Source organism: Copadichromis virginalis, linkage group LG3 (genome assembly GCF_057382275.1).
Source record: "Copadichromis virginalis isolate Kocher_CV1m ecotype Utaka linkage group LG3, C_Virginalis_male_GT1.1, whole genome shotgun sequence".
In the NCBI taxonomy this organism is placed as follows: domain Eukaryota; kingdom Metazoa; phylum Chordata; class Actinopteri; order Cichliformes; family Cichlidae; genus Copadichromis; species Copadichromis virginalis.
The window spans coordinates 43,731,042-43,753,886 of NC_140620.1; the positions used below are offsets into that span (position 1 = coordinate 43,731,042).

General features: G+C 47.1%; 1 long non-coding RNA gene and 1 pseudogene across 2 annotated transcripts; both read right to left on the reverse strand.

The window, feature by feature from the left end:
- Nucleotides 1–7,471: 7,471 nt before the first annotated feature.
- On the reverse strand, nucleotides 7,472–8,497 carry LOC146714902 (uncharacterized; annotated as a pseudogene).
- A 2,677-nt stretch (nucleotides 8,498–11,174) lies between these two features.
- LOC146714903 (uncharacterized) lies at nucleotides 11,175–19,095 on the reverse strand. Of its 2 annotated transcripts, XR_014918884.1 has the most exons (4): nucleotides 18,862–19,093; nucleotides 18,248–18,787; nucleotides 17,638–17,784; nucleotides 11,175–11,598 (listed from the first exon to the last, which is right to left on the reverse strand). It is a non-coding gene; the product is annotated as an uncharacterized LOC146714903 (long non-coding RNA). The 2 variants fall into 2 exon arrangements; XR_014918883.1 differs by having other exon boundaries at nucleotides 18,248–19,095.
- Nucleotides 19,096–22,845: the final 3,750 nt, after the last annotated feature.

Genomic DNA, 22,845 nt, shown 5'->3' on the forward strand with positions numbered 1-22,845 from the left:
GTAACAGCAACAGTCTGGGTTAGTTGTAACAATAATGCAGATGTTACAACTTACCACACTATTACTTTAACTTATATTAAACAAGTTGGGGCAACGACATCAGCAGAGAGAGGTTCACTGGTCGCTTTTGTATATGCGGTTAATGCCATTGGCAACACAATTCCTCCACTGTTTGTGTTCCCACACATACATTATGCAGACCACTGTGTCAGAGATGGACCAGTAGGAAGTACTGGTAGTGGAAATAAATCAGGATGGGTGCAAGAAACAGATTTCCTCATCTTTCTGAAGCACTTTGCAAACCACACCAAGGTAAGCCATGATAAAAAGTAATGGAATTGCGATGCTGGTGAACAACTACATTTTTTCAGCTTCATTGTTATGTTCAGAATTGGTGCAAGAGTTGTAGGTTATAATGCCCACTGAGCCAATGAGGCCAAACTCAAGGAAGACCAACCAAAATTAATGAAATATTCAGTTGCAGAAAATTCCATAATTTGTCTTTTTGGGGGGTTGGAATATGTTCAAAAGCTAGATTTCTGCATTCTGTCACACACACACACACACACACACACACACACACACACACACACACACACACACACACACACACACACACACAGCTACATACATGGCTCTAAGTGCATTCATGTGTTGAATAAACAAAGATTACACGTTAATTTTTTGTCAGTACCCTTATTTCATTGTGTTACATTTCACCCCAGGATATGTTACAACTAACCCAGACTATGGGGTTAATTGTAACATTTCACTCTTTGTGTTTGAGACCATACCATGCAATGGGTAATTGTGCTGCAGAGAAAATAGCTGCACTATTTAATAGCAGAGACATGTAAATACTTTGCATTACATTTTGAACCCACTACCTTAAAAGAGCTCCAATTTACAGACAGAAATGTCAAAAATGTTACAACTATCCCCGGTCTCCCCTACAAAGTTTCCTCGTGTCTGAAATTGTGCAGTTTGTCATGTAAGCACTGCAACGAGGTGTCTGACAGCAGGCTGCCACCTGCTGGGCTCCAAGCACACTGGCTTCATCTCATCATGTCGACTGTCTTACACGGGTGCTTTATACGAATTTTCCTCTTGTGAGTATAAAAGGCCCCAAATTCTATCTGAGTTCTTACAGAGGTATCCCTTAAAATATGGACAATAACAAACCTGCTAAATTCCTTCCAGAATCTCTGTGTAAAAGAACAGTACCAAAAAAGATGTGTCACAGTTTCTGGATGATCCCCACAGAAAGTACAATTAGTATTTATGTCCCTTTTAAATTTTACCATGTACTGACTGGCTGGATAACATTTATGTAGAATTTTAAATGAGACTTCTTTCACCTTATTTACAATCAAATATTTATGGGGGACCATCCAGACTGTCTTCCACTTGCTATCTGGAACATATCGGTTCCAATAAAATATTATATATGGGAGAGAGACGATATCTTCTTGGAATAAACTACGTATTCTCTTATTGCTGTTACCAAGTTCCTGTGAAAAGCAGATTTTTCCTATTGGTGACTCAGCTGGATCAGAGAGAGTGACTGAGGTAGAGATCGAGCTGTCAGTGTTTTTATATAACATTAAAGTCCCTGAGGGCATGGCACCAAGCACCATTATGATACAGACTTATAATTTGCAGCTTCCCCCCGAAATTCTATACGCGAAAAGTTAGCGCCAGAGGCCTCGGGGCGCCTGCTTGCTGCTGAAGTTAAAGTAAACTTTATTGTCATCTCCGTTCAGTGATTCTTGAGATAAGGGACAAAACATGTCCGGCAGATAAAACCCAATTTTGTGGTTAAAAATATGCATACAAGTGTTAACCCAACTGCCTAAAAGACAAACCAAGGCAATGTTTATACAACAAAACTATGATTTTGCATTTTTTATAAATATATATTTATTTTAAATGGTACAATACATTACCAGTACCTTAAAAATCCATTGTCCAGAAGCAGGTGTGATAATATTAAAATACAGAAAAAAAATTAAAAGTAATGTAAAATTAAACATCATGGCTCTCGTCACTAAGTATTTAAGTCAATACCTTATATAATATCAAAATATGCAATTGAAATTTTATTTTTAAATATTTTTTAAGTGATTAAAATCGTGTCCAGAGTTTTTGTCAACACCGTCAGATTTTTTTAAAAGTACAAAAAAATCAGGAATTATTGTGGGTAGCTTACACTCTGAGGACCCCTTTACCACTTCCTGTTTGATACACATGCCATGAGGTCACTGCTGTGATAATTCTTTTGTTTTTATTTCATGTATTGCACACCTTTCTGATAAAACTCTGTGTCACAACCATAATGCGTTAACACCAAAGTCGATGTAATCCAAGATTTAATTATTTTTTCTTGTAAAAACAGCCTCATTTAGGTAGATTGTAGAGGCCATAAGCAAATGATGAAAAACAAGATGGCTTCTGTCAGATAAACACGTGTTATGAGAGAAAGTAGGGTATTTTGTCAACACCATCAGGATTTTTGTCTGACGGTGTTGACCCTTTTTCTAATGGTGTTGACAAATGTCACAAAAGTGTGCTATTCACCATTTATATTAAGTTATTTTTTACTAATATTTCAGATATATTACCTCCTGTGTATTTTACTGATATTTCTGCTTCACAGATGTGTCAAATATTATCAAATTTGCCTTATCTTGAATCTCATTGTTTATGTATACATCATTAATCCTGTAGGAAAATGCTTAGTCCTCTGCATTTAACCCATTCACTCAGTCATGCAGTGGGCAGCTACCAATCCAGGATAGCCTCTGTTCGTTGGATTTGAGCGCCCAACCTTTCGATCATGTGATATCCACTGAGCTAGCTGTGCCCCGAGAGCTGTTCTTTAAGTGATGATGTATGAATCTTGCTTCCGGGCCCAAACTACTCTGTGTTTATTAAGCCTGTTGTGCTGTTAAAATGTTTTAATGCTTTTTATCTTGTTCTATTACATCTGAACAAGCCCCTAAAACAACCCGTTCTCACTCCCAAAGCGTAACATTTTACGCTAGGTGACAAATCGTCACCATATTACGTTTTCGGCTACCCACCACGTTCCTAAATGACGACCTCGGAAAAAAGAGGACATATGAGAACCGTCTGGACTGAATCTACACATGTTCGCTCTTTTTCTTCAAATCGCTTAGAAACACGCTATTTAACATCATTAAAGACCTGGTTAAGGTCAGGAATAAGGTTATGGTTAGGGCTAGGGATAAGGTTAGGTTTAGGGCTGGAATACAGGGCTGCAACGTCTATTACCGCGGGAGTGTCATTCACTGGATTCCAGCCATAACCCGCCGCGTACCATAAGAACGCCGAAGGTCTCCTTTCGCGTTCCCCAGGAACGCCGCGGGACGTGACAAAACGTCGACATGTTACGCCTCGGGAGTGAAAACGCTCTGCCTAAAAACAGTCAGTGATCACTGTCAGCCTAACCATCGAGAACCCTCACGTTAACTTTTATCAAGTGGAAAAAAGTTAGCATTCATCCTCCAGCTTCACTGTGTTTATGTTATGCTAACACAGCTGTGTCGCTAGCAATCACGTAGCACATCACTATATACCAGCTAGCCCAACTTCAGTAACCTGACAATAGTCACTGCTGTTTAGTTTACTGTCTCCATTTATGTTGGAAGTGGTAGCAGAGCTGGTATATCATGTTCAGGTAGAAACAAGCAATCTAACTTCTAACTCTGTTAAATTTCATATATTCTGTTTTCATGGATGCCTGGATGTTACACCTGGTAGAGCAGCCACACTGATCATTTTATTAGAGATGAAAGAATTTAGACAGTTTGTAACTCTCGGTGATGCCGCAGAGTTCCTTTGACTTTGGGATCTGCAGCGGAGTTTGGACCTGGAAATGGCTAATCAGAATCAGAATCAGAATCAGAAAGGGGTTTATTGCCAAATGTTGAGCAGGTTTACAACATTAGGAAATTGCTGCGGCGCTTCAGTGCAAACATAGTGTCATAAATAGCACTTAAATAGTGTCATAAATAGCACTTAAATAGACATGAAAAAATAAAAGTAGGGATAAGAATTAAAAGTGCTACGTGGAAAGATATGTGCATGAGCTATACATGAGATATATACATGAGAATAAGAATTAAGAGTGCTACGTAGAAAGATATATACATGAGTGCAGGTGGTGATCAGTGCCAAACATGGAATGATGCAGTGACACAGCGTAGGGTCATGTGTTAGTGGTGGGAACAGTCATATGGTTATTGTTCATGTGTCCAACAGCAGAGGGGAAGAAACTGTTCTTATGGCGAGAGGTTCTGGTGCGAATGGACCGGAGCCTCCTGCCTAATAACATCAAACTTAATGGCTGGATAACATTTCTATTGCTTAATGCATAATTTTGTTGTGAATATTCATCCTTAATCTGTAAAAAAGCATAAGGTTCAGAAGAATTATAGTGATTACAAAATGGTACATTTCAGGCTATAGCAAAGGGGAACCTGTTAGTAGAGGAACGAAAGAGAAGGAACAGGGATAATCGAAAAAGAAGGAGAGAAAAAATTAACAGCCAGCCTGAGTTGAAGAAAGAGTTTCTCATAAAGGAAAGGGAAAAATGGAGAAATAGAGTGAAAGAGGGAAAATAAAGAACACCAGTGATCTGAAAGGAAGAGAAAAAAGTCAGAAGAGAAGGTTTTGGAAACAAGCACAGAGAGACAAAAGGAGAGAAAGTCCAGCAGGGTCTAAACACACAACCACAGAGAACTTTAGGAATCAAGGAGTAGTAGGCAGCTACTTGCTGGTGAACTATTAAGATGTAGAACTTGACATGTGCAAAAACAGAATTGTTATGATGTCTTGTGATATTACAAAGGTTGTTAAGGTTTAATTGTCATTTTGAAAGAAACACTATCTTGTTTTCTACTAGTGTGTCACCACCGTCAGCACCTTAGTTGACAAGGTGTTTATTTTTCTAGTTGGAGAACCATATAGTTTCCTCCCTCATGATCTTCCAATAAAAATACGTAATTTTCTCAATAAATGTGTAATTTGCATGCTGCTTGATATGACTGTTTCTTATACAGATTAAATACAAGCTTCTGAAAATATGTATGACTGTAACTCTAATAATAAAAAGCCAAAACAATCTTACTTTTAAATGTGGTATAATTACTTTGAAAACATATGTGCATAAACAATAGAATAGAGAAACTGCTAATAGTCAAAATAGCTGAAACAACTTAATTTAAAATATATATTGTTGCATTTCTTTGTGTCTGACGGTGTTGACAAAAACCTTGCACTACTCCAGCAAAAACATAAATTATTAAAAAATGTTACACCTGGGAGATTGTACCAAAACATGGAGAGACAGCCAAAACTTTGTGTAAACATTATATGTAAATATGTTTTTGAAAAATCAAAAAATATATTTTAGAAAATTAAAACCTGTTTTGTGCCTAATCTCAGGAATCACTGCGCTACATACAGTCCAGTATAGAGACGAGACGACGAGGCTCCAGTTACAGCAGTGCAAGTAAACGAACAATAAATATAAGAAGAGTAAGAAAATAAATATACACTTTATACACTTTGTGTGTGTGAATGGGTGGATGACTGGATGTGTAAAGCGCTTTGGGGTCCTTGGGGACTAGTAAAAGCGCTATACAAATACAGGCCATTCACTTTAGGGCTCGGGGTAAAGGGATCAATAACAATTTAAATGGTATAATTTCAAGTTTGATGATTTAAGTCTCACACACAACCGACACGGGAGGGGGGCTGCTGCTTCCAAATAGAGCACATTTCATTCATAATGTTGTAAATCCAAGCCCATTATGTGTTCATGATTTGAAATAAATCATAGACAAAGCATATCTGTGAACTAAGGTGTAGGTATATTAGGTTATGTTGTGGTGATCCTCTGGTTGGGGGATTTGTGTTCATACTGGAGTGCAAAATTAAAACCAATGGAAGATGGACAAGAAAAGATCAAAGCCATCAGGTGCTCAGTTTAGAAAACTGCAGATGTGTCATTGGAAAATGGCAGATCATTCTGAAACAATCAGAATCATAATCAGAATTCTTTATTAATCCCTAAGGATAGTATGTGGGTTGCAGTTGGCCCAAGAAGAAATGGTAAAAATAGTAACAGTAACAGACTAAACTGTAAACAATACATTATGTTAGAGTTTACACATTTAGGAAATAGCACTAATATATACAGGTCACTCAATTATAAATATCAAGGAATAACAGAGGTGATAATAAATATCAAGAAAATTGACAAGAATATTACAGAGTAGAAAAGAACATGTGTAAAAAGGGTGTAACATAAGGGAGTGTTCGCCTAGTGCACCAAAGAGGGATGGACAGCCCCTGGGTGGGCAGTAGTGAGGGATGAGCGGTGGATTGGTTTTGTGGGGTAGTACTGATTCCTGTGGGATAGGCTTTCACTTGTAAAGAGGCAGTGAATCAGAAAGGGTGTGAGAGACAAGACTCAGGACAAAGGATCAGCAATGACCTGGCCCCTGTGTGATGGCTGAACGGAAAGATGCGGAGAGTTGGACATCAATGCATAATTCATGTTTTGGGTTTAAAAGAAAAGTTATTCACAATAGTAAGTAGACACTGAAGGAGAAGCGGTGAACGGCCTTATTAGTTTCTGTACTTTTTTCTCTTGTTTATTCAGTTAGGGAGTTAGGGGCAGCACTTGTCTATTTTTGGTTTTTGTCTCAACCAGGGGTTAGGTAGCACTTCCCTTTTTGAAAGAAACTTGTGTTATTTGTCATTTTGGTCTTTGTTAATACTGGGGTTAACGCTTTCAATTTGGTAGCAATAAAATCACCTTAACTTGTAAACTGGCTTCTGGGTATGACTTTGGGGACCAGGGCGGGGTCACGTTCCTTTTAAACCCAGTGCAGTTCAGACCTGCGTATAATTCCTCCCGACCGGCGTATGACTCTCTCGACCGGCTTATAGTTCCTCCCGACTGGCGTATGACTCTCCCGACCGGCGTATGAGTCTCTGACCGGCATATGACTCTCCCGACCGGCATATAATTTCTCCCGACCGGCATATACTTCCTCCCGCTCGGCGTATCACTCTCCCGACCGGCGTATGAGTCTCTGACCGGCATATGACTCTCCCGACCGGCGTATAATTTCTCCCGACCGGCATATACTTCCTCCCGCTCGGCGTATGACTCTCCCGACCGGCGTATGACTCTACCGACAGGCGAATACTTCCTCCCGACATGTGTATAGTTCCTCCCGACCGGCGTATGACTCTCTCGACTGGCTTATAGTTCCTTCCGACCGGCGTATGACTCTCCCGACCGGCGTATAATTCCTCCCGACATGTGTATAGTTCCTCCCGACCGGCGCATGACTCTCCCGACCTGCGTATAGTTCCTCCCGACCGGCGCATGACTCTCCCGACCTGCGTATAGTTCCTCCTGACCGGCGTTTGACTATCCCGACCGGCCTATAGTTCCTCCCGACCGGCGTATGACTGTCCTGACCGGCGTATAATTCCTCCCGACTGGCATATAGTTCCTCCCAACCTGCGTATAGTTCCTTCCGACCGGCGCATGACTCTCTCGACTGGCGTATAGTTCCTCCCGACCGCCGCATAGTTGCTCCCGACCGGCGTATAGTTCCTCCCGACCGGCGTATGACTCTCCCGACCGGCGTATAATTCCTCCTAACCTGCGTATAGCTCCTCCCAACCGGCGCATAGTTCCTCCTGACCGGCGTATGACTCTCCCGATCGGCATATACTTCCTCTCGACCGGTGTATGACTCTCCCAACCGGCGTATAGTTCCTCCCGAACGGCGTATGACTCTCCCGACCGGTGTATTACTCTTCCGACCGCCGTATGACTCTCCCGACCGACGTATGACTCTCCCGACCGGCGTATAGTTCCTCCCGACCGGCGTATAGTTCCTCCCGACCGGTGTATAGTTCCTCCCGACCGGCGTATGACTCTCCCGACCGGCGTATAGTTCCTCCCGACCGGCGTATGACTCTCTCGACCGGCTTATACTTCCTCCCGACCGGCGTATGACTCTCTCGACTGGCGTATAGTTCCTCCCGACCGCCGCATAGTTGCTCCCGACCGGCGTATAGTTCCTCCCGACCGGCGTATGACTCTCCCGACCGGCGTATAATTCCTCCTAACCTGCGTATAGCTCCTCCCAACCGGCGCATAGTTCCTCCTGACCGGCGTATGACTCTCCCGATCGGCATATACTTCCTCTCGACCGGTGTATGACTCTCCCAACCGGCGTATAGTTCCTCCCGAACGGCGTATGACTCTCCCGACCGGTGTATTACTCTTCCGACCGCCGTATGACTCTCCCGACCGACGTATGACTCTCCCGACCGGCGTATAGTTCCTCCCAACCGGCGTATAGTTCCTCCCGACCAGCGTATAGTTCCTCCCGACCGGCGTATGACTCTCCCGACCAGCGTATGACTCTCCCGACCGGCGTATGACTCTCTCGACCGGCTTATACTTCCTCCCGACCGGCGTATGACTCTCCCGACCGGCGTATAGTTCCTCCCGACCGGCGTATGACTCTCCCGACCGGCGTATAGCTCCTCCCAACCGGCGTATAGTTCCTCCCTAACGGCGTATGACTCTCCCGACCGGTGTATTACTCTTCCGACCGGCGTATGACTCTCCCGACCGGTGTATTACTCTTCCGACCGGCGTATGACTCTCCCGACCGGCGTATAGTTCCTCCCGACCGGTGTATAGTTCCTCCCGACCGGCGTATGACTCTCCCGACCAGCGTATGACTCTCCCGACCGGCGTATAGTTCCTCCCGACCGGCGTATGACTCTCCCGACCGGCGTATAGCTCCTCCCAACCGGCGTATAGTTCCTCCCTAACGGCGTATGACTCTCCCGACCGGTGTATTACTCTTCCGACCGGCGTATGACTCTCCCGACCGGCGTATAGTTCCTCCCGACCGGCGTATGACTCTCCCGACCGGCGTATAGCTCCTCCCAACCGGCGTATAGTTCCTCCCTAATGGCGTATGACTCTCCCGACCGGTGTATTACTCTTCCGACCGGCGTATGACTCTCCCGACCGGTGTATTACTCTTCCGACCGGCGTATGACTCTCCCGACCGGTGTATTACTCTCCCGACCGACGTATGACTCTCCCGACCGGCGTATAGTTCCTCCCGACCGGCGTATAGTTCCTCCCGACCGTTGTATAGTTCCTCCCGACCGGCGTATGACTCTCCCGACCGGCGTATGACTCTCCCGACCGGCGTATAGTTCCTCCCGACCGGCGTATGACTCTCCCGACCGGCGTATGACTCTCCCGACCGGCGTATAGTTCCTCCCGACCGGTGTATAGTTCCTCCCGACCGGCGTATGACTCTCCCGACCAGCGTATGACTCTCCCGACCGGCGTATGACTCTCTCGACCGGCTTATACTTCCTCCCGACCGGCGTATGACTCTCCCGACCGGCGTATAGTTCCTCCCGACCGGCGTATGACTCTCCCGACCGGCGTATAGCTCCTCCCAACCGGCGTATAGTTCCTCCCTAATGGCGTATGACTCTCCCGACCGGTGTATTACTCTTCCGACCGGCGTATGACTCTCCCGACCGGTGTATTACTCTTCCGACCGGCGTATGACTCTCCCGACCGGTGTATTACTCTCCCGACCGACGTATGACTCTCCCGACCGGCGTATAGTTCCTCCCGACCGGCGTATAGTTCCTCCCGACCGTTGTATAGTTCCTCCCGACCGGCGTATGACTCTCCCGACCGGCGTATGACTCTCCCGACCGGCGTATAGTTCCTCCCGACCGGCGTATGACTCTCCCGACCGGCGTATGACTCTCCCGACCGGCGTATAGTTCCTCCCGACCGGTGTATAGTTCCTCCCGACCGGCGTATGACTCTCCCGACCAGCGTATGACTCTCCCGACCGGCGTATGACTCTCTCGACCGGCTTATACTTCCTCCCGACCGGCGTATGACTCTCCCGACCGGCGTATAGTTCCTCCCGACCGGCGTATGACTCTCTCGACCGGCTTATACTTCCTCCCGACCGGCGTATGACTCTCCCGACCGGCGTATAGTTCCTCCCGACCGGCGTATGACTCTCCCGACCGGCGTATAGCTCCTCCCAACCGGCGTATAGTTCCTCCCTAACGGCGTATGACTCTCCCGACCGGTGTATTACTCTCCCGACCGGCGTATAGTTCCTCCCGACCGGCGTATAGTTCCTCCCGACCGGCGTATAGTTCCTCCCGACCGTTGTATAGTTCCTCCCGACCGGCGTATGACTCTCCCGACCGGCGTATGACTCTGCCGACCGGCGTATGACTCTCCCGACCGGCGTATGACTCTCCCGACCGGCGTATAGTTCCTCCCGACCGGTGTATAGTTCCTCCCGACCGGCGTATGACTCTCCCGACCAGCGTATGACTCTCCCGACCGGCGTATGACTCTCTCGACCGGCTTATACTTCCTCCCGACCGGCGTATGACTCTCCCGACCGGCGTATAGTTCCTCCCGACCGGCGTATGACTCTCCCGACCGGCGTATAGCTCCTCCCAACCGGCGTATAGTTCCTCCCTAACGGCGTATGACTCTCCCGACCGGTGTATTACTCTCCCGACCGGCGTATAGTTCCTCCCGACCGTTGTATAGTTCCTCCCGACCGGCGTATGACTCTCCCGACCGGCGTATGACTCTCCCGACCGGCGTATAGTTCCTCCCGACCGGCGTATGACTCTCCCGACCGGCGTATAGTTCCTCCCGACCGTTGTATAGTTCCTCCCGACCGGCGTATGACTCTGCCGACCGGCGTATGACTCTCCCGACCGGCGTATGACTCTCCCGACCGGCGTATAGTTCCTCCCGACCGGCGTATAGATCCTTCCAACCGGCGTATGACTCTCCCGACCGGCGTATAATTCCTCCCGACCAGCGTATGACTCTCCTGACCGGTGTATAGTTCCTCCCGACCGGCGTATGACTCTCCCGACCGGCGTATAGTTCCTCCTGACCGGCGTATGACTCTCCCGACCGGCGTATAGTTCCTCCCGACCGGCGTATAGTTCCTCCCGACCGGCGTATGACTCTCCCGACCGGCGTATGACTCTCCCGACCGGTGTATATGTGGCGAGACGAGGATGGGGTATAAAGTAAATACTCTTTGCAGTTTTAAAAAAGACAACGCCACCCTGGGAATTTCACCCAGAGAATACTGAAAGTAACACTAAATCACCAGAAAGGCACTTAGGTTCGCTATACTCAGTCCAGAGACGAGGTTCAATGATCAACAAATTCACAATTTATTAATAATTATTTAAAACACCATATAAAAGCACAATCATAAATATTCAAATACAAATATGCTTAAAAAGGTATTCAGAGCTGAGGCTTACCAGTGGAGGGGCAGGGATGCCACACACAAACTAAAAAAAGAAAACACACCCAAAACACAAGTGCAACAGACTATCACACACACTCACACTAATAAACTAAACAAGGCAGGTGTGTACACTCAAGGGATCCCACCACCAAGGCACCCTAGTCTCCTCCACGTCGGCACTCCGCATCTGAATAAAAAGAAACAAAGAAAATTTTAATATATTACAACAAACTAATGTGTAGCACCGGGGGATAACCCAACTGCAGGACCACACTGGTGATCCACAGCTAGAAAAAGGGCCTCCCACCAGTGGTGTAACAGAGAATCCAAACTACAAATCAAAAAGCAATAAAACAACATACAATCTGAATAAAACTCTAAAATCTGGAGCAAACGGAATCGCCGTACTGCTCCAACTTGCCGTCCACACGACGATAAGTTAACAGTCAATCAATATGCACGCCAGCTGACTCCGATAACCGGCATGCATATGGCCGTTGTCCACGCCGACGTCCACTGTAAAAGCTGACAGCAGCAGGGAAAGAATTCTCACAACGGGAACAGACGGTAAAAGCACAGCAAGGCAAAACAGCAGCACTTCAGTTCGCGTAGCTTGGCGCAAAACTAAGGCCCACACTTCCTGCGAAACATAATAAATAATTACTATAAAAGAACAATAGAAGGCAGAGAGCGTAACAAAAGTTGATTACGTACCAAGTAAGCCGGGTCACAGAACGTAAGCAGAATAGCTCAGAGGAGGCTTCTATAGCTACGACCAGCCGCGATGGAGACTTTAGAGGAGTAACCCACAAACGATCTCCACCACACCGAGGAAGTCAGGTGACCAAAAAGGAGATCACAGGCAAGCAATGCAGAGACACTCAAATGGCCACTATTTATACTAGCGCCCCCTAATGGGCCAGGCTGAAAGTGGGTTGGACCGAGGGATAACATTCATCCTGCCACATTCTACCCCTCCTTCTTGCATCGTCGCCCCGACGATGAATTACAAAGACACCCAGATTAGTCCCAAGGCCTAAAAAATGCAGAGACAGCATGTACCCTAGGCTCAGAAATAGAGTTAGCAGCCCTTTGTGCCACCTCCCCTGTTGGTCTTGGGAGATGATGGATGTTTGAATGCTGGCCAGCTGTGGACCGGGTTGTTTTTCGCACCACCACATTTCTTGTATCAGAACTCGTAGAGGGAGCAGGAAGAGAGCTAGATGGAACTGGTGCTACACTCGGAGTAACTGTACAAGTGGCTGGAACATCGGAAGTTCGGTCTTCTGGTGGAAGCAACAACTCAGGGCTACTTGGAATCACTGCCACTGGGCTGTAAGATGGTGAAACATTTACTTGAGGAGCTCCTATGCTCAGGAATAACAGGTCACTGTCACGTGATGAGTCATGTCCTGGTTCTGGGGAGGATATTTCTGGGCCATGTGAGCTACTGCTTGGAGCAGGCCCTTCTGATGGTGTAGCTGCCGTTACCACAGCCTTCAACAAGGTACGATGAACATGCTTCACACTGCTGGGATCATCTGCAGGTGCAATGGTATATACTGCCCCACCTCCTTTAGGTGCCTTCAGGATTCTATATACCACGGGTTTCCATCGATCTTGGATTTTACATCTCCCTCTTCCACTCAGATCGCGCAGGAACACCAACTGGCCATTGTTCAATGGTGCCTCTTTCACCTTTTTATCATGGTGCCTCTTTCTGCGGTCGGCAGCCAATTGCAATCGTTCCTTGGCTCCTTCATGTACAACCTGTAGCCGGGCTTGATGCTCCTGAATCCACTCGTGCACATCTCCACTGATGGGGTCCGGTACTCTGCCCAACAGAAAGTCCACTGGCAACCTGGGTTCTTGCCCAAACATCAATAAGAATGGGGTTTCCCCAGTAGCCTGATGGGGAGTGGTATTATAACAGTAGAGTAACTGGGGCAAACATACATTCCAGTCTCTTTTTCTGGATACTGGCAGGGTCCGCAACAAATTGTGCAAAGTCCTATTAAAACGTTCACACTGACCATTTCCAGCCGGATGATAAGGAGTAGTGTGGGACTTCTCGATACCATAAAACCTGCAGAGCTGCTGGATCAGGGAGCTTTCAAAGTTACGACCCTGATCGGAATGGATACGCGCTGGTACACCAAACTTCGAAAACCACTCAGTCACGAGAACCTGGGCCACTGTAGCAGCACATTGGTCACGAGTGGGGACAGCCAATGTATACTTGCTGAAAACATCAGTCATCACCAAAACGTTCTCCAGCCCATTCCGGGAAGGTTCGAGCAAGGTGTAATCAATGGCCAAGATTTCATTTGGTCGAGAAGCCAACAAATGTCCCATGAAACTTTGAGCTGCTGGTTGGGTGTCTTTTGCAACTTGGCAACGTTCGCATCTCTGACACCAACGAGCTACCTCAGCAGACATACCGGGCCAGTAGCACCGTGAGCGGAGAAGCGCTAGGGTCCTTTCCACCCCTTGATGGCCATGGTCCTGATGAACATGAGTCAACACCTGCTCAATCAGTGCACTAGGCAGCAAAAGCTGAAGTACCACCTCGGCACCGTCAGGGCGATGAACCTGACGATACAGAACTCCTTCCCTTTCAATCAGACGATCCCATTGTCGTAGCAGCACCAGAGCAGGTGGAGCAAGCTGCTGCCGCTCCTCAAAGCTGGGTCGCTGCTTCCGTCTCCAGAACACCAAGATCTCTTTTATCACTGAGTCGACCTGTTGGAGGGTATGAAGATCAGGAGTAGTGAGATGGGGCAAAACTGTAATGGCAGCTTGTGATACCTCAGCTGGTCCCAGCCGCAAGGCTTGTTGAAGAGGTCCAGGCAAGGCTGTACCAGGAACCATGGCTTTAATCTCCTGAGGATCAGGTGGATGCTGGCGAGATAAAGCGTCTGCATTCTTATTACTCCTTCCTGACCTGTACTTTAAGTCAAAGTCAAACGAAGCGAGCTGAGCTGCCCAGCGCTGTTCAGTAGCCCCAAGTTTAGCAGAAGACAAGTGACTAAGAGGATTGTTGTCGGTGTAAACAATACACTTGTGGCCCAACAAGTACTCTCTAAATTTCTCAGTCATGGCCCACTTAAGTGCCAAAAACTCCAGCTTCATTGAGCTATAATTTAGCATATTGCGCTCAGTGGGCCTCAAACCCCGACTGGCATAGGCTATTGGCCTCACTTTACCTCCCTGCTCCTGGGAAAGCACTGCCCCTAGGCCGGCATGGCTGGCATCCACTTCTAAAATAAAAGGCAAAGAGAAATCTGCATAAGCGAGCACTGGTGCTGTTGTCAGTTTAGTCTTTAATGCCTCAAAACTTTGAGCACACTCTGCAGTCCAGTTCTCCACGACACCATGCTCTGACCTCTTCTTTGATTTTCTGCCTCCCCACTCTGCCACCAGTCTATGCAGAGGTGCCGCCAACTTGGCAAAACCCTCCACAAAACGGCGATAATAGCTGGCAAACCCAAGGAAGGAGCGTAGTTCCGAAACAGTCTTAGGAGGCTGCCAGTTAGCCACCACTTCCACCTTGCTAGGGTCCGTAGAGACACCTTGATCGGAGATGACATGGCCTAGGTAGCGAACCTCCCGCTGGAAAAAGGCACATTTGGCAAGCTTGGCTTTTAAACCTTCCTGCTGAAGCCGACCTAGCACCACATCCAGCCGCTCAAGATGTTGCGATACTGTTGATGAAAAGATTACAATGTCATCAAGATAGAGAAGCAGAGACTGGCACTGTTGATCACCGAAAAGGCGTTGCATTAGTCTCTGGAAGGTGCTAGGGGCATTACAGAGCCCAAATGGCATTCGGTTCCATTCAAATAGGCCGAAAGGAGTACAGAAGGCAGTCTTGGGCCTATCCTCTTCCGTAACTGGGACCTGATTATAGCCACTTGCTAAATCCATGGTGGAAAACCAACGGGCACCAGTCAGCGCATCTAAGGATTCTTCAATGCGCGGCAGGGGGAATGCATCTTTCCTTGTCTTGTTGTTCAGTTGCCGATAATCAACACACATGCGCGGGCTGCCATCCTTCTTCTTAACGAGCACAATGGGAGAAGCATAGGGGCTGCTACTCTCTCTAATCACCTCGGCCCCTAACAACTGGTTAATATGCTCTTTCACAACCTCGTACTCTGAAGGGGGGATGCGCCTATAACGCTGCCGCACGGGGATATCGTCTAAGACTGGAATGTCATGGGAGATCAAGTTAGTGCAACCCAAATCAGTGTCATGAGCAGAAAAGACCGAGCTGTATTTCTTAAGGAGAGACCTCACCTGTCCCTGTTCCTCTGCTGACAGTTTAGACAAATCAATCCCTTCCATCTGATCCTGCACAGTAGGAGTGGCGGTGTGAGATGCCATTGTGGCTACGTTAGGGAGTACTTCTGTCACACCAGCGGGCAAACTGACCACATGAACATCTTCCAGGGTCCCTATAACGGTCCTAGGGTAAAGCAAGACCGCCATAGTCCCTACATTAACAACTGGTATGTATGCAGTACCTCTAACCACTCGAACCAATGCAGGGGACGCTAAAAGTCCAGCAGGCAAGTTAACATCAGTAGGTTCAAATAACACAGTGGCACCTGAATATTGCTCAGAACAGGTGGCGGCCACTACTTTCATTACACCACCCGGAATGCAACATGCTCGCTTACCCCTCACTCTCACATGGCCAGACAAATCCAGTGGGGCTCTTATACTAACGTCATGGCACTTTTGCAGCGCCTGCACAAGGGGTTTAGGGGCCTCTGTGACAAAGCCCAAACTAAACAATGCTTCACCGTGTTGCCCAAAAAGCTCGTGGTAACACTTCCGAATGACATTCATCCCCAATACACCCGGAACCGTGGAAGGTCCTGCACCTGGAGGATCTTTAACGACCAACACGCCACACTGTGGAAGAAACTTGTCACAGAGCTCTACACTTAGCTCGATATAGCCAAGGTAAGGAATGGACAACCCATTAGCCGCTTTAAGCTGCAACCAATGACAAGCTTGAAGACGCTCTTGACCCCAGGACTCAAAATGCTGGCGGAAAAAACTTTCAGTAATGGTGGAGACCATGGACCCCGTATCAACCAAACAAGGTACTTTTATACCGCCCATGTCCACATCTATATGAGGACAGGATGAAATTAATTTGGAGACTGCCTCTGGACCATTAGAAACAACCCTTGAGCCAATAGACACCCCACCCGAACTGTGGCTCGGCAATACGGAGGGTGCTAGTTTTCCGAAGCCGTATTTAAAGGAGAGTGCCTGCGATTATGCAGAGGGGCCTGCGAAGGAGGCCGGGAATGAGGAACGCGTTCCCCATCACACTCCCGAGCAAAATGTCCAGGTTGCTGACAACGACGGCATATAATGGAGTCGCCCCGTCCTGAGCGAGGCATTCGATAGGGGCCCTGCAATCGAGCAATGCTCTGAGTGAGCTGATTAAGTTGCTCCTGCTGGCGCTTTAACAATTCCTTCATCTCGCTCATCTCAGACAAATGGGTAGACTGAGCTATTCCTGAGGGACCGCTATGGACCCCATACTGAATGCCATAAACAGAAGGGACAGAACTGCTTCTATGCCTAACGCCACTAGGCAACCCTTCACGTTCCCACCTAATAGCTTCCCCTCTAATCTCCAGCAATGTCAGTGTTGGCTGCCTCCTTACTAGCTGCTTTAACTCCCGCCGCAAGGTACTATCTAAGACCTGTTCAACAAATTGATCTCTTAATAAAACGTCAGCATTGGGCATGCCATTGGGGGCACTCGATTTAACTTTTTCCATAAGACCCAAGAGAGCGAGGGAAAACTCTTGCAGTGTCTCACTTTCCTGCTGTTTTCTAGAGAAGAAAGCTTCCTGCAATGCTACATAGGAGTCTGAACAGCCATACAGTTCTTGCAATATAGTGATTATCTTAGCAGGATCAGTCCTCTCTGCACTAGAGCGATATTTGATCTCCTCACGTGCTTCCCCTTCTAGGTGGTCAAACAGGAAAAATGCTTTATCAGCCAAAGACAAATGACGTGCTCTAGCACAACCTTCTATTTCCTCCAACCATTCATTCAACCCTATACCTGATTTTCCTCTAAACATAGGGCACTTTCTGTCACGGGGCACAAAAACTAGTCTCTCTGCTACAGAGACACCAGCTGTTGGGGGGTTAACAGATGATGCAGTTGAAGTAGAAGGTGTAGCACTAGTACCTGACCCAACAGCCCTCTCCTGACGCAGCCTCTCATTGTCTGCTTTCAGCTGCGCGATCAAGTCCCTGAGTTCCTGTAACTCTTCCTCCATCTCTGTAACACAGCTGTGAAATCCCACACCAAAGTAGCTGCTGCTTTGCCTTTATTCTGTACAAAATAATATAAAAAACAATTTACGTTACACCAAACAAAAAAAAGAAGAACACACGTCTCTGTTTTAAAGAGTATATCCTGTCGACAACAACGCCAAGTTTGTGGCGAGACGAGGATGGGGTATAAAGTAAATACTCTTTGCAGTTTTAAAAAAGACAACGCCACCCTGGGAATTTCACCCAGAGAATACTGAAAGTAACACTAAATCACCAGAAAGGCACTTAGGTTCGCTATACTCAGTCCAGAGACGAGGTTCAATGATCAACAAATTCACAATTTATTAATAATTATTTAAAACACCATATAAAAGCACAATCATAAATATTCAAATACAAATATGCTTAAAAAGGTATTCAGAGCTGAGGCTTACCAGTGGAGGGGCAGGGATGCCACACACAAACTAAAAAAAGAAAACACACCCAAAACACAAGTGCAACAGACTATCACACACACTCACACTAATAAACTAAACAAGGCAGGTGTGTACACTCAAGGGATCCCACCACCAAGGCACCCTAGTCTCCTCCACGTCGGCACTCCGCATCTGAATAAAAAGAAACAAAGAAAATTTTAATATATTACAACAAACTAATATGTAGCACCGGGGGATAACCCAACTGCAGGACCACACTGGTGATCCACAGCTAGAAAAAGGGCCTCCCACCAGTGGTGTAACAGAGAATCCAAACTACAAATCAAAAAGCAATAAAACAACATACAATCTGAATAAAACTCTAAAATCTGGAGCAAACGGAATCGCCGTACTGCTCCAACTTGCCGTCCACACGACGATAAGTTAACAGTCAATCAATATGCACGCCAGCTGACTCCGATAACCGGCATGCATATGGCCGTTGTCCACGCCGACGTCCACTGTAAAAGCTGACAGCAGCAGGGAAAGAATTCTCACAACGGGAACAGACGGTAAAAGCACAGCAAGGCAAAACAGCAGCACTTCAGTTCACGTAGCTTGGCGCAAAACTAAGGCCCACACTTCCTGCGAAACATAATAAATAATTACTATAAAAGAACAATAGAAGGCAGAGAGCGTAACAAAAGTTGATTACGTACCAAGTAAGCCGTGTCACAGAACGTAAGCAGAATAGCTCAGAGGAGGCTTCTATAGCTACGACCAGCCGCGATGGAGACTTTAGAGGAGTAACCCACAAACAATCTCCACCACACCGAGGAAGTCAGGTGACCAAAAAGGAGATCACAGGCAAGCAATGCAGAGACACTCAAATGGCCACTATTTATACTAGCGCCCCCTAATGGGCCAGGCTGAAAGTGGGTTGGACCGAAGGATAACATTCATCCTGCCACATTCAGTTCCTCCCGACCGTTGTATAGTTCCTCCCGACCGGCGTATGACTCTCCCGACCGGCGTATAGTTCCTCCCGACCGGCGTATGACTCTCCCGACCGGCGTATGACTCTCCCGACCGGCGTATAGTTCCTCCCGACCGTTGTATAGTTCCTCCCGACCGGCGTATGACTCTCCCGACCGGCGTATGACTCTCCCGACCGGCGTATAGTTCCTCCCGACCGTTGTATAGTTCCTCCCGACCGGCGTATGACTCTCCCGACCGGCGTATAGTTCCTCCCGACCGGCGTATGACTCTCCCGACCGGCGTATGACTCTCCCGACCGGCGTATAGTTCCTCCCGACCGGCGTATAGATCCTTCCAACCGGCGTATGACTCTCCCGACCGGCATATAGTTCCTCCCAACCAGCGTATGACTCTCCCGACCGGCGTATAATTCCTCCCGACCAGCGTATGACTCTCCTGACCGGTGTATAGTTCCTCCCGACCGGCGTATGACTCTCCCGACCGGCGTATAGTTCCTCCTGACCGGCGTATGACTCTCCCGACCGACGTATAGTTCCTCTCTACCAGCGTATGACTCTCCCGACCTGCGTATAGTTCCTCCCAACCGGCGTATGACTCTCCCGACCGGCGTATGACTCTCCCGACCGGCGTATAGTTCCTTCCGACATGTGTATAGTTCCTCCCATCCGGCGTATGACTCTCTCGACTGGCTTATAGTTCCTTCTGACCGGCGTATGACTCTCCCGACCTGCGTATGACTCTCTCGACTGGCTTATAGTTCCTCCCGACCGGCGTATGACTCTCCCGACCTGCGTATAGTTCCTCCCGACCTGCGTATAGTTCCTCCCGACCGGAGTATGACTCTTCCGACCGGCGTATAGTTCCTCCCGACTGGTGTATAGTTCCTCCCGACCGGCGTATGACTCTCCCGACCGGCATATAGTTCCTCCCAACCTGCGTATAGTTCCTCCCGACCGGGGTATGACTCTCCCGACCGGCGTATAGTTCCTCCAGACCGGCGTATGACTCTCCCGACTGGTGTATAGTTCTTCCCGACCGGCGTATGACTCTCTCGACCGGCTTATAGTTCCTCCCGACCGTCGTATGACTCTCCCGACCGGTGTATGACTCTTCCGACTGGCTTATGACTCTCCCGACCGGCGTATAGTTCCTCCCGACCGGCGTATGACTCTTCCGACCGGCGTATAGTTCCTCCCGACCGGCGTATAACTTTCCCGACCGGCGTATAATTCCTCCCGACCAGCGTATAGTTCCTCCTGACCGGCGTATAATTCCTCCCGACCAGCGTATAGTTCCTCCTGACCGGCGTATAATTCCTCCCGACCAGCGTATAGTTCCTCCTGACCGGCGTATAGTTCCTCCCGACCGGCGTATGACTCTCCCGACCGGCGTATAGTTCCTCCCGACCGGCATATTAACATCCTCCGTGCTACGCAAGGTGGCAGACCTGTGCAGCCGAAGTCTCTAACCCATCTGGAAAAGGTCTACTCACCTTTTACAAGCATTACACCCTCAGAGAGACTCCTGGCAGAAGAGACTCATTGGCTTCAACCAACAATGCCTTACCCGAACCTGTGGCTGAATCGAGTCGGTGACTGGGGGAGAACAGCTCTCTTACACATGATGAGATCCATCTTGAGGCTGAGCAGCTTAGTCTTCTGCATCTGTGGGAAAATTCTCCATTCAGTCATACATAGGCTTCCACCTCTGACTCTGACCATTCAGCTTCCCTGGTTCACCGTGGCGTTACTGAGAGAAGGACAAGTTTGGACTCTGACCATTCAGCTGCCCTGGTTCACTGTGGCGTTACTGAGAGAAGGACAAGTTTGGACTCTGACCATTCAGCTTCCCTGGTTCACCGTGGCGTTACTGAGAGAAGGACAAGTTTGGACTCTGACCATTCAGCTGCCCTGGTTCACCGTGGCGTTACTGAGAGAAGGACAAGTTTGGACTCTGACCATTCAGCTTCCCTGGTTCACCGTGGCGTTACTGAGAGAAGGACAAGTTTGGACTCTGACCATTCAGCTGCCTTGGTTCGCCGTCGTGTTACAGAGAGATGGCCAGGTTCAGAGAATCGTCAATGACCTGCCTCCTGTTTGATGGCTGAACGGAAAGATGCGCAGAGTTGGACATCAATGCATCACTCATGTTTTGTGTTTAAAATAGTCCGGAGAAGCGGTGAACGGCCTTATTATTTTCTGTACTTTTCCTGTACTTTTTTCTCTTGTTTATTCAGTTAGGGAGTTAGGGGCAGAACTTGTCTTTTTTGGGTTTTTGTCTCACCCAGGGGTTAGGTAGTACTTCCCTTTTTGAAAGAAACTTGTTTTGTCTGTTATTTTGGCCTTTGTTCACCCTGGAGTTCACGCTTTCAGTTTGGTAGCAATAAAATCTCCTTAACTTGTAAACTGGCTTCTGGGTATGACTTTGGGGACCAGGGCGGGGTCACGTTCCTTTTAAACCCAGTGCAGTTTAAAAGGAAGTTGGTATATTTGCAAAAGTGTTTTGGGTTTTACCAGGACATTATTACAATGAATGCCTAACGCACACTGCATCAATAAAGATTTCGTTTGATATACAAAGCGTTGTAGTTGATTGTGTTTCTTTTTAATTTTAGTTTTGACCAGATGTGATCAGGAAGCCGGTCAACAAAGCACAATATTCAGCAGCTACAGAGTCATTTATTTCTAAAAGGAATCATCAGGTTAAATAACAGAAGAAGAAGAAGAAGCAACACAAAAGCTTGGCATCGGCTCATGTTCCCAAACAAGACTTAAACTAAACGCTATCCTTTGTATGAATGTTTAAATGTTGGCAGAAATGTTGAACTTATGAGGATAAAAGATGATATGAGTGTTTCCAGTGTCCGGTCAGTCCCAAAGCAGACGTGAAAAAAGACAGGTGGAAAATATATTGTAAAAGCAGACGGTAGAGAAATATGAATGATTTTTAGACGTATGTGTTCAGGAATAATGTATTAAAAATGTTTGTGTGTGTGTGTGTGTGTGTGTGTGTGTGTGTGTGTGTGTGTGTGTGTGTGTGTATATACACACTAGATGGTACACCCATTTGTTTATTTTTGATTATTTGTTTATTTTGGTTTATTTGTGTTTTTATAGGTTGTTTATTTAAATATATATATATATATATATATATATATATATATATATATATATATATATATATATGTTTCAATTCCTTGGAATTGTTTGCCATTTTTGCAAACGATTCCCTTATCGATTCCCGTCGCCACGAATTACGTCACCACGTTGCGGAGCGTCATGTACCTGGCAGGAAACATGGCGGCTCAAACGCTCAAAAGTTTGGTTATACTTTACGAGAACGGATGACAACAGGGTAACTTGCAATACTTGAAAAGTAGATATTTCATTTCAGGGAGGAAACACTACGAATATGCAAAAGCATTTGCTCACAAAACACACGATGACCTTAAATGAATGTCGTGTTTTTAATTCCGCTCCGGACTCGTTAATCTCAACCCAGCAGCAGCGGTAACGTTTGTACGTCCTCTCCCGTTAATGCAGCAGGTAAATAATCAACTAACAGTGCATATTATGTTAACGCGATCTGCCTTCTTACAAAACCTGCCATTACTGTGCATTTAGGTGACCATGATGAGACAGACAGACAGAGTCTGGCTCAGATGCTGGCAGTTCTCGCTGCAGTCTACCGGTAGCGTCTCCTTT